Source organism: Cololabis saira, chromosome 10 (assembly GCF_033807715.1).
Source record: "Cololabis saira isolate AMF1-May2022 chromosome 10, fColSai1.1, whole genome shotgun sequence".
In the NCBI taxonomy this organism is placed as follows: Eukaryota; Metazoa; Chordata; class Actinopteri; order Beloniformes; family Belonidae; genus Cololabis; species Cololabis saira.
Genome location: NC_084596.1, coordinates 6680409 through 6692869, shown reverse-complemented (window position 1 = coordinate 6692869; position 12461 = coordinate 6680409). Strand labels below are relative to the sequence as shown.

At 43.8% G+C, this 12461-nt stretch overlaps 2 non-coding genes across 2 annotated transcripts; both read right to left on the bottom strand.

The window, feature by feature from the left end:
- Nucleotides 1-9716: 9716 nt before the first annotated feature.
- Nucleotides 9717-9788, bottom strand: trnap-ugg (transfer RNA proline (anticodon UGG)). The gene has a single exon. It is a non-coding gene; the product is annotated as a tRNA-Pro (tRNA).
- A 1367-nt stretch (nt 9789-11155) lies between these two features.
- On the bottom strand, nt 11156-11228 carry trnat-cgu (transfer RNA threonine (anticodon CGU)). The gene has a single exon. It is a non-coding gene; the product is annotated as a tRNA-Thr (tRNA).
- Between the last annotated feature and the right edge of the window lie 1233 nt (nt 11229-12461).

Below are 12461 nucleotides of genomic sequence, written 5' to 3'. Positions count from 1 at the left end.
GCGACGCGCGCCGTACGGTGCGTGTAGCCGCAAACCCTACGTCGTAGGCTCTGCGTTGGTGTAACGCGGAACCATAAATCAGCCTGACCACACGCCGGCTGACTCCCCGCTCCCAGCGCATTCGCCGGCCGAGTCCTAACAGTTTCCCCCCTTTGTTAAAATGTCCACATTGCAATAATTGTCGCCCTGTTGTCATCCTTTTTGGTAAAATGTAACCAAACTTTTGAGCGTTTATGCCGCTTTGTCCCCGTGTTTTCCTGCTGGGTGCGATTCCAAGGAATTGAAACACTGGGAACCAGTTCTCAACAAGACCCGGTTCTCGATTCCCATCCCTAGAGACAAGCCTTACAGCTGTGATCAGTGTGGAGTACGTTTTGCCACATCAAGTAATCTAAGGAGTTACCAACGTATTCACACTGGATAAAAAGTGTACATTTGTGATCATTGCTGATTTATTTTAACATCGGTTAAATTCGAATGCAACAGCAGGTCAATACCAGTGCACTACACTTGTAATGTCAGTGCAATACCGGTTCAGTTCCAATGCAGTACCATTTCTGTACCTGTCAGGGTTTGACATTTCATGTTGACATTTCCTTTTTTATTTTTAAGCCCATGTCCTTTTGTTTAAGTTCTTGTTTGACCTTCATGTTTCCATCTGCCCTGATCGTCTGCACCTGTGTCTCGTTAACCTTTGTGTATATCTGGTCTTGTCTTTCCCCTGCTCCTTGCTGGTCTGTACTGTTTTGCCCTCCATGTTTTTCCCATCAGGTTTTGTCATAGTTTTGGACTCTTGTTCACAGTTTGGTTTTTGTATCCTGCTTAACAGCGTTTTTGGTTCTGTTTTTAAGTTAATAAATCACACCTGCTCTCCTGCATCTGGGTCCTCACTACAACCTCCTGATAGTACCAGTGCAATACCAATTCAATTCACTTGTATTTGTTGACAGGGACTGTACATATTAATAAACACATGTAAACATGCTGGTTGTAGCCAGAGGCTAATTTCCACCATTCGTCCCCGCAGCAAATTAATGCCAGACACAGAATCGGACACCAGCAGACAAAGGAGACAAGATATGACATCCATACCAACAAAAACACAACATTAAAAGACACGACTGAACTAGATAAAAATCATTAAGGAATAAAACATGTTACAATTGATACCACCAATTAAGTGACCGTCATGTTTAAAGTACTAAGTGCTTAAGTGCAGGAGTTTGTAAAATGTTGATGCAGATTACACATCGCCCGATTGCTTCTTTAAAGTACTCTAATGCTGACATTTGTAAAGTGCTAATGCATATTGCACTTTGCCCTATTCCACTTTTCTGGCACACACTGACATGTGTGTGCTGATGTTATTGCACAAGTGGACATTATAGCATACATATTTGTTATTATGTATGGACCATTGTACATTTGCATAAATACTGAAAGTATGTACCGTATTTTCCGCACTATAAGGCGCACCGCATTATAAGGTGCACCTTCAATGAATGACGTATTTTACAACTTTTTCCATATACACACGTGGACAAAATTGTTGGTACCCCTCAGTTAAAGAAGGAAAAACCCACAATTCTCACTGAAATCACTTGAAACTTACAAAAGTAACAATAAATAAAACTTTATTGAAAATTAAATAATCAAAATCAGCCATTACTTTTGAATTGTTGATTAACATAATTATTAAAAAAAACAAAAACGAATGAAATCGGGCTGGACAAAAATGATGGTACCTATAACTTAATATTTTGTTGCACAACTTTTTGTTGCACAACTTTTTGAGGCAATCAATGCAATTAAACGATTTCTGTATTTGTCAATGAGCGTTCTGCAGCTGTCAACAGGTATTTTGGCCCACTCCTCATGAGCAAACTGCTCCAGTTGTCTCAGGTTTGATGGGTGTCTTCTCCAAATGGCATGTTTCAGCTCCTTCTACTTTCATTTTACAATATACAGTAAGTATACTATATACAGTGACATTTTATCTTACTCAATTTTGTGTTTTGCATTACTATATTTTTTCCACATAGGACTGCAAGACAACTTCACAGGGGTGGCAGAGGGCCCCTTTTCACACCTGAACAGGAGGAGGCTATTTGCACCATGGTTGTACAAAACAATGCCATAAGACTAAGGGAGATAAAGAGTGCCATTATAGAGGACAACAACATCTTTGCAAACATCCAAACAGTCAGCATCTCAGCTATTGACAGGGTGCTGAAAAGACATCAAATGAATATGAAGCAGCTGTACACTGTTCCTTTTGCGCTACCAGTATGTACAGGTAAAACATGTATGAACAACATGCAATAACTTTACCTCAGAGTAAACAGTAGGCTACAACATCGTATAGTGATATACAGTGCAGTAAATGTGACCTTTACACATCGGCTATGGCTGTAGAAAAGAAGATGCAATATGTGCTTTATACATTTGATGTAACTGTATCTTGTCCAAAATGAATATGCATGTAATTCATAAAACTCATTTTGTGTCTTCTGGATATATATATATATGGCAGTTCGTCGTGGCCGACGTTAACTGTTTAATGTTCAAGTTGAGTGCCAACTCTGGCTGGCTCTCATGTGGGCCTGCAGACCCGCTAAGGATCTGCAGAAGCCCTTGCATATCGTGCAGCGGAAATCACTTGCTGAAGCTACGTTGTGTCTACGATCATGCGCTCTTTGGTACTCTGTCTCACGTTGCTTCTCAATTGAGGTCCTTGCATTTTTCAGCAGTTCTCTCCATCTTCCCCTGTCCGATGCTGCCTCCTCCCAGGTTTCATGGGGTATTCCCGACCTCTTCATGTTCCTTTTCAGCATGTCTTTGAAACAAAGTTTTTGTTCACCTCGGCTCCTCCGTCCCTCTTGCAGCTCTGAGTACAGGACTATTTTTGGCAGTCTGTGGTCAGGCATCCTAATCACATGTCCTGCCCATCTGAGTTGAGACGTAGCAATAATTGCTTCACTGGTGCATTGGGCTCTACGCAGAACTTCCACATCTGGGACCCGGTCCTGCCACTTGATATGTAGGATTGCTCTCAGGTGACGGAGTTGTAGCCTAGTGAGCGTCTTGATGTGCCGTCTATAGAGGGTGGTGCACTCCATTCCATATAGCAGACATGGAAGGACAGCGGCTGAGTAAACGTTCACCTTTGTTCTCATGCTGATGTCATGCTGGCTCCAGAGTCTTTTGTACAGTGCACCGTAAGCTTTAGTTGCAGACTGGGTCCTCTTTTCCACTTCAAGGTCTGCAGAATTGGTGGCTGTGACAGTGCTCCCAAGGTAGGTGAAGGACTGAGTTGTCTGGAGGGATTCACCATGGACTTTGATGTCGGTGAGCATGTACTGGCTGCCTGGTGCGGGTTGGTAAAGGAGTTCTGTCTTAGAAATGTAGATCTTCAACCCCATCATGTCGGCAGCTACAGTGAACCGATTGACGATTTCCTGCATGTCCTCTGGGTTATCAGCCACAAGGGCTGAATCATCTGCATAGAGAAGTTCACGTATGCATGTCTCACGAGTTTTGGTGAGGGCCCATAGCCGTGCAAGGTTGAAGAGCTTTCCATCTGTTCTTGTGCGCAGGTACACCCCTTTTTTCAGATCCAGGTCCATGGTGTCAAGCACTGCAGTTAAGTACATGGAAAAAAGGGTTGGTGCAAGCACGCATCCCTGCTTCACCCCGTGATTCACTGGAAAGGTTTTGCTGGGTTCATTTCCTATTGATACCTGGGCTTTTATTTCATTGTGGAACTGTTGGATGATGTCAATCAACTTAGTTGGGCATCCATAGATGTCAAGGACTTTCCACAGTTTTGCTCGATCCACTGTATCGAAGGCCTTTGTAAAGTCAACAAAGACAACATAAAGAGGTCTATGTTGCTCGGCTGCCTTCTCGTTGGAGTCGCAGTGTGAAGATCATGTCACTGGTTGACCGGCCTGCACGGAATCCACTTTGGCTTTCAGGAAGAGTTTCCTCAGAGATTGCCTGCAGTCTACCGAGGATGATCTTGGCAAACACTTTCCCTGCACTAGCCAGGAGTGAGATTCCACGGTAGTTCCCACACACTGCTCTGTCTCCTTTTCTCTTGTAGATTGTTACAATGAGAGCGTCCCGGTAGTCTTGAGGCACTTGGCCTTTGTGAAGGCAGGCATTGTACAGACTCAGCACCGCATTGTGCAGGTGGTTTCCACCTTTCTTCAGAATGTCTGCTGGGATGCCGTCTAAGCCAGGTGCCTTTCCGCTTGCGGTATTATTCAAGGCTTTTTGGAGCTCTTACATATTGATCTTTCCACACAGGTCCAGTCTCTTCTCTCTCTTGTCCAGCTGATTTCCTGCATCCGGGTGAGCAGTTCCTTTCTGATTTAACAAGGATTTGAAGTGCTCTTTCCATCTTTCTTTGATGGCATTCATGTCAGTGAGCAGCTCCTCTCCATTTGCTGACCTGATAGGGACCACTGGGTTGCTCTTTGGGCCATAAATGGCTTTCAGACCAGCAAAAAGACCTTGGTAGTCTTGATTGACAGCTATCTCCTCCAATTCTCTTGCTTTGCGTTGCCACCAGTCATTTTTCAGGGCTCGCACTTCTCTTTGGACCTTGGACTTGGTAGCGTTCAGAGCAGCTTTGGATCTTGCGGAATTCTCGTGCAGGTGTACATGATGCCTTTGCCTCTTTTCCTTCATTAATTTCTCGATCTCATTCCCATGCTCCCAAAACCAGTCTGGGATTTTTCTGCTGGGGTGTCCGAGTACCTCCTTGCTGGCTTTGTAAACCTCCTCTTTCAGAAACTTCCATGCCTCTTCCACGTCATCCTCTGCCGCTGGCGCCGATTGCAGAGCTGTGCTGATGGCGTTTGACAGCTCCATGCAACGCCCACTGTCTTGCAACTTCCTGATGTTCAGTTTCTTTGGCTTTGTTGTTGGCTTTGTCTTTCGACGTAATGGTGCTAGAGTCAGTCTGAGTTTGCTCCGCACGAGGTAGTGGTCAGTTGAGCACTCTGGGCCGCGCATTGCCTTTGTGCTGAGGGTGTCCCTTAGGTGTGACTTCCTGGTGATGACGTAGTCCAGTAGGTGGTATCGCCCAGTCCGTGCATGTTTCCATGTGAAGAAGTTCTTTTCTGGCTGGTAGAAGAAAGTGTTGGTGATGCACAGCTCATGCTCAGTGCAGAAGTTCAACAGGAGGTCACCATTTGAGTTCTTCATTCCCTTCCCGAATTTCCCTAAGACGTCAGCGTAAGTGTCGCAATCAGTACCAACTCTTGCATTAAAATCACCTAAGATGAAGAGTTTGTCCTCTTTGGGGACTTTTTGCACCACTTCAGTCAGCTGGTGGTAGAAGGCTTCCTTTTCTTCATCAGGATAGGTCATTGTTGGGGCATATACGTTTATCACACTAAGGTAGCGCTCTTTCTCTAGAGGAAGTCTCAGGGTCATGAGTCTGGGCGAGACTCCATTTGGGAGAGACCAAAGTTGTCCTGTAATAGAGTTGCGGATGGCAAAGGCAACTCCTGCTGTTCTGGGCCCCTCATTCTGCCCAATCCAGAAGAAAGTGTAATCAGCTTCCTGCAGTTGCCCTTGCGCTTCAAAACGTGTTTCTTGCAACGCTGCGATGTCAACACCCGATAGCCGTAGCTCACGAGCGATCAATGCAGTCCTTCTCTCCCTCTGGTCACGGTAAACCCGCTGGTCACGGTAAACCAGCCAGGTTTGGGTTTCTGAGCACGCTTTGTCTACCCCACCTTTTCTAGGGGCCTCCCCTTCTGGGGCGGGCAGTGCTATCCCTACATAGGGCTGCCCGGTCACTCGCATTGCTGCCTCAGCCTACTGGGCTCAGATTCAGATCAACTGCGACCATCAGATGTGAGTCGCCTGTGTGCAGAGCTCCTACTAGCAGCTTCCAGCCTCTCAAGCCTGCCACCGTCATAGTCACTCCATCGCCACAGGGCTTTTCCACCTCGAACACAAAACGCCTTGCACTATACGTAAGCCAGTTGGTGTCGTGCCCCCACCAGACTGCCTCTCTGGTTCTCGACATCATATGCACTGTGGTACAAAAGAATGCAACAGACAGTGCAGATGAAGAGATCGCCCCGCAGTAGCAGCTGACTTGCTGGTTGACGCCGTCTGTTGCTTGCAAGAAGCTATACCGCACGCCATTTGTGGAGGCTTCATTGGCCCTATTGAGAGCTCTTCTGGTGCCTCCACTGACAGACATCCTGCTGCCGATGTCTGTGGTTCCAGTTTGTGTCTTGTCCAGGAACATGGGACCGGATTTTTATTCGGGTTTACTCCCAAGGTTTTGAAATCAGAGTGATCCTTCTCCTAGATGGACTGCCATCCAAGGCCCCGCTTTATTAGCTCAAAAATAAAGAGCCCCATGATAAAGAGAAAAAAGAAAAGAGAGGGGGGAAAAAATAAAATAAAATAACATAAAATAATAATGTTGCCCAATGTTGCTCACATACACCCCTGCACCCTTCTGTTCATAGTATGATCCATCAGTTTTTCACCCATTTGTCCATGTATTTAGATATAGCGGTGAAGAAAACAAGAACACAGTGTTCCCCATAAATCTTAAAGTTAATGTTTTATTTTATTTTATTTATTTATTTATTTATTTATTTATTTATTTATTTATTTATTTATTTATTTATTTATTTATTTATTTATTTTATTTTTAATTTTTAATTTTTTTTATTTATTTATTTATTTATTTTTTTATTTATTTATTTTTTTTTGGGTAACAAGATTGATCGATCTTATTGATAAAAGACAAAAGAAGAGATGCGTACATCATAGGGAATTCTCCCCAATCCGGTCTATTGTGTCCCTCTAATGGAAACCCCTCAATTACCGCAATGGTACCGTCCGCTGTGACGTCGTGCTTTGTTTACGGAAGTAGCACAGTACCGGCATGAACCGCCATGGGCATCCAAGTTTTATAAAAGTACCAACAAAAAATTGGGGATTCATCATTCAATATAACAAAAAGAGAAAAGGTCGATCCTATTCTTACATCAATCATCGTAAGTGGGGAAAGGGACATGTCTTATCTCCGCTCATTTAATGGGCTTTTAGTGATCACACTCCCCGGAGACTGTTTCAGCCTGTCGCCTCTGCAGCTTGTTAATAAGAGCTGTCGCTTCGGTAGGGCTATCAAAGAGTTCAATTTTACCTTTATGGAGAACCCGGAGGCGATGTGGGTATGCAAATCCTCTGAACATACCCTTCTCAAGGAAATATTCAATTACTCCAGCAAATTCCTTGCGTTTACGGCGGACCTCTGCAGAAAGATCCTGGCGGAAGGTGAGTTTGGCGTCACCCTCGCGTATTGGAGCCGACTTCTTTTTCGCAGCTTGTAATATCATCTCCCTGTCTCTGAACCGCAGAAAGCGGATCACAATTGGTCTTGGTGGTTTACCCGGTTCCGGGCGTGGTCGTAGGGAGCGATGTGCGCGTTCAATCTCAAGTGGTTGATCCATAGTTAGATTAAGCCATTCCGGTATCTTCTGTTGGATGTATTTGAGTAGGTCTTGATCTTCAGATTGTTCTGGGAGTCCCATCAAAACCAAGTTTTTCCTCCTCCCTCTGTTTTCCAAGTCATCCGTCTTAGCTTCGAGGTTTTTAATCAACTTTTGGGCTTGGTGAAGGTCCCGTTTGGTGATATGCAGAGTGTCCTCCAGGTCTGAGACCCTTTGTTCTGCTGCCTCCAAACGCTGATGTTGTTTGTTAAGTACTTCATTAGTCTTTGACAGTGCATTCTTCATTGTTGTCACTTCAGTGGTAACATTTTCCAAACGATTATCAATACCATCCAGACGATTTACTATGTCACGGCGTTGAGATTTTAATTCTGACATAATGTCAGCCAGGTTATACTCGCCACCCCCGTCTTGGTCCTCATCCTCCTCTTTGTTCTTTGGTTTAGCACTCCTTAGGTCTCTTTTGCTTTGATGATCCTTGTAGTTTATAGTTACAAGGTCACAGAAATTAGCCCTATAAATTACTGGGTAAAGGTATAAAACTTAAGTTTTAGGCACTGAGGACATGTCTTCTGGATATAGCGTATGATGGAACTGGAAGCAAGTGAACCACCGCACAATTTCATCTACATGGATGAGGCTGGCTTCAACCTAACCAAACACAGAAGGCGTGGTCGAAATATCATCGGCCACAGAGCTACAGTTGATGCGCCAGGCCAACGGGGCGGGAACATAACCATGGGTGCTGCCATCTCTGAGAATGGTGTGCTAATGCATATTCACATTATTGGCCCATACAATACAGAGCGTCTTGTCACCTTTTTAGACACACTCTACAGGGATCTTTTTTTTTTTATAAATATTTTTATCCCGGTTTTTTCCCCATTTTATCACCCAGTGCTCCTACCTAACAGTCCTGTGCATTGCCATCCTCTACCAACCCCGGGAGGGCCCCGCACGTTTAAACACAAGTCAGACTTGGGCATTAGCATTGGCCCAAAACAAACACTGACAATGTTTCTCAGTGTAGTAAGTGCTTCCTGTTGGTCCATAACATTATCTAAGCATTAGAAAGCAGACTGAACTCTCATCACATTTTAACAGCCCTCATGAATATTGAGGTGATTATTGTTGCTCGTCAGTGAACAGTCGTTGGCTGACCGTCACTGCCAGGGTTCTTGAGAAAGCTTTGATCCAGTCAGGAGTGGGTACAAAGAGACATCTGTTCATTCAAATGTCAATGACAGTTGTCATTATCAAACCTCTCTAAGTCTATGGTCTCTTTCTAAGAGAATGTTGTAATGCAATGGATGACAACACATGTCTAACTGAATATACCTGCAAACATGCAGCTTATACAACAAGAAGTTGATGTATAAGCTGAGGGACAAATGGAGGTAAGTATCTTGTGATATTGAAGAAACCATCATCAAAGAGTTACTTTCCCTGACATGACTGCTCACCTTCTCATGTGGCTGGAAAACTGTGACGTCTCATTCAGCTGTTTCAGGTACTTTCTTGCAGCGTTGTTGGTAGAGCAGTCAACATGGCTGCTTGCCAAGCAGTTGACCTGGGTTTGATTCCCAGCCAATGCAAGAAACATGAGGTCTTCATAAGTGTAATGCTTTTTGTTGGGGAAGAATATGTTTTGGACAATCAGACTTTATGTATGTGTACATGGCTTCAAACTTTTTTGGGAAATGAGTCCTAATTGTTGACTTGACAGACATTAAATTAGACATATAGTCTCACACATATATGTGCAAGAAGACAGGTAACATGTATCTTTATGTGGCGGCACGTTCACTATTATTTAAGTTTGGGATCTGAAGATCTTTTTCTGTTTACCGACAACACTACCTTTGATTAGGGCCCAAGGACCCGTACTAAAGGTCAATTATCACCTCTACAAAAGGACACGAAGGTTCGTTCACTCAGGGAGGGAGATAGGGGACAGAGTTCAATAATACAAACAATATTTTATTATTTAAAAAAGGCACATTGGTTGGGGCAATAAGACAAAAAAGGAGCCCAATTAAAGAAAGGGGAAAGGGTTTACGGACTAGGCCTTACCGGCTGACCTCTTGGCATGAAAGAGAAGCAACATGTAGGTTTTCAGCATTCACACATGATACCAATGTTGGTCTTCAGGTAAAGCATTGTACTACAGTCTTGAAACTTTGCTACTTGGAGGAGAAAAAACACAAATTGCATGAATCTCTGGGGCTCGTCCGGGAATTGAACCCGGGACCTCTCGCACCCAAAGTGAGAATCATACTACTAGACCAACGAGCCACAAAACACATAGCTGGCAAACAAAAAAATCACAGTCACATCAAACCTGTCTAGATGTTTTTTTTTATAACATTAAGGGGGAATAGGAATAGAAACTGAATGATGATCAATAACCTGCTGCACAGTTTCTGTAGCCTCTAATCTCAAATGTCTTGAGATGACTGCTACTTGGAGATAAAAACCAGACCTGCACGTTAACCGTGGAGAACTTCAGTGTGAGCAGCAGAGCAGTTTACTTCTGTGCAGCTCGTTACCACAGTGTTTCACATCACTGCTCCTCAGCACTAGAACCTTTCACTCGCTGGTGTTCATCTCACACCTGCACGTCTTCCTTTCACTCGCTGGTGTTCATCTCACACCTGCACGTCTTCCTTTCACTCGCTGGTGTTCATCTCACACCTGCACGTCTTCCTTTCACTCGCTGGTGTTCATCTCACACCTGCACGTCTTCCTTTCACAAGCTGGTGTTCATCTCACACCTGCACGTCTTCCTTTCACAAGCTGGTGTTCATCTCACACCTGCACGTCTTCCTTTCACAAGCTGGCAGCAGATCCTTCCTCAGACTCACTGAAGACGACCTAAAACTCCGCCTACATGAGGCAGGAGGGTTTAGTCTGAAACTTGTGATGAAACCATCAGTACATCCTCTGGTACCACTGAGAGCATCTTTGAACAGAACAGCTTTTACCAGTTAACAACACCAGCATGATCTTCTCTTCCTCAGCATTTATTTGAACACTATTCTTTTTTCAGGTTCTTTATTCACAAAAAAAGATATTTATATGTGGAGGAGCAGCATTTGGATCAGTAGCAGTTCATCAGGGTTTCCACAGCCCAAGAGGCCTAAAGGATAAGGCACTGGCCTCCTAAGCAAGGGATTGTGGGTTCGAGTCCCACCTTGGTTGGCAATGTTTAAAATTGTTCAATGCAATACTGAGTTAAAATCTTCACATCCTAATTTCAAACAGCAAGATTTTGATGATTTGAATGGTGTGTTGATCCAAGAGACATCTAAAAAATGCAGCACAGTGTGACCTGAGGTCCAGGGTTGGGAAACACTGCCTTACTGAATGAATCTCAGCAGCTGAAATACTTTACTTACTATGGCTGTTGTTTCTATTGTCCAACAAATTTGACACCTTGGGACATTTTAATGCCTTTTATATTTTTCATTTCTTTGATTAATTGTCTCTATCTAGGTCCTGGTCTCTGCAGGGTCTCATACATATGCACTACAAATGTCTGTGTGCTCCATCACTGACAGCTGCTGTTGAACTCTCATCAATCACCGTGTGAGAGGAGAAGGTGAAGACTTGATCCAAACATGTGGAAGAATCATCTACAAATTCTTGTTCTGTGAGTTTAAAGGCTCTGCTGGGAGTTGAACCCAGGATCTCCTGTTTACGAGACAGGCGCTTTGACCACTAAGCCACAGGGCCCTTTTCCCTCAACATTTGGACTTTTTTCTAGTCAAAAAAGGGAGTCCAAGGCACTCTTCTTGTGGAAAAATATTAAAAAGCCTTTATTGAAACATGGCTAATAAGTATAAAAACATGGGAGCAGAGACCCACGTGTTTCGGCGCAAGCCTTCTTCAGGGTACTGCTCAAACAGGAATTCCTAATGATATACACCTGCCCTGCACAGGTAGGAAGTCACATGAACCATTTCCCAGGTAAACATTACATGCTAGGGCCACTAGGTGGCCACGCAGGTGTCAAAAGCCAGTGAATGGCCAGGTAGAGAGAAGAAAAATAACATAAAAAATACATGCAAGAGCCACTAGATGGCCATACAGGTGTCACAAGCCAGTGAATGGCCAGGTAGAGGGGGAAAAAAAAACAAAAAAAAACATACAAACAAAAGAAGATACATAAAGAGCCAGTAAGTGGCAGCAGGCTTAGATAAAGACAGCTACCAATACTAGAAAAAACCACTTATATATACGGCCTATATAAAAACAGCCACAGGAGCATGACATTTTGACTTTTTTCTCAACATTTCAACTTTTTTCTCGACATTTCAACTTTTTTCTCGAAATTGTACTTCAACATTAATCTCTACTTTTCGACTTTTTGCTTGACATTTGGACTTTTTTCTCGAAGTGCATTATGAAAAAAAATCTTCCTCCTCTAAAACATTATTTTTCTTTTCTTTTAGATTATTGTTTTACTGGCCCCAATCTGACCAGCGATGACATGTTTAGCCGCATGCTCTCGCTCCGTCGCTGGTTGTATCGGTGGTGTTCAGAAAACGACGTGGCCTTTATTGACAATTGGGAAACGTTCTGGGGAAAGCCCGGTCTGATTAGAAGAGACGGCATTCATCCCACCCGGGCTGGTGCTGCTCTTGTCTCTAGTAATTTGGCCTGTTTCATTAGACCCTCTCCCTGACATCGCAGGGTCCAGGCCAGGATGCAGAGCTGTAGTTTAACACACTTCTCTGCTGCTTCTCGAGGACCAACGTCTGCAAACAAAACTATAAGATTACATGATGTAACTGGTAACACTAACCAGGTGCCTAGCAAAATAGAAGTGGTTGCAGTTCCCCGCCCTCCACAAGTTCACCAGGTGCGGCGTTATAGAGGCGTTAACCAAAATAATCTTGTAAAAATTAAAACCAATGCACATTTGGTACCAATAAGAGACCGAAAAATTAGATGCGGACTACTAAA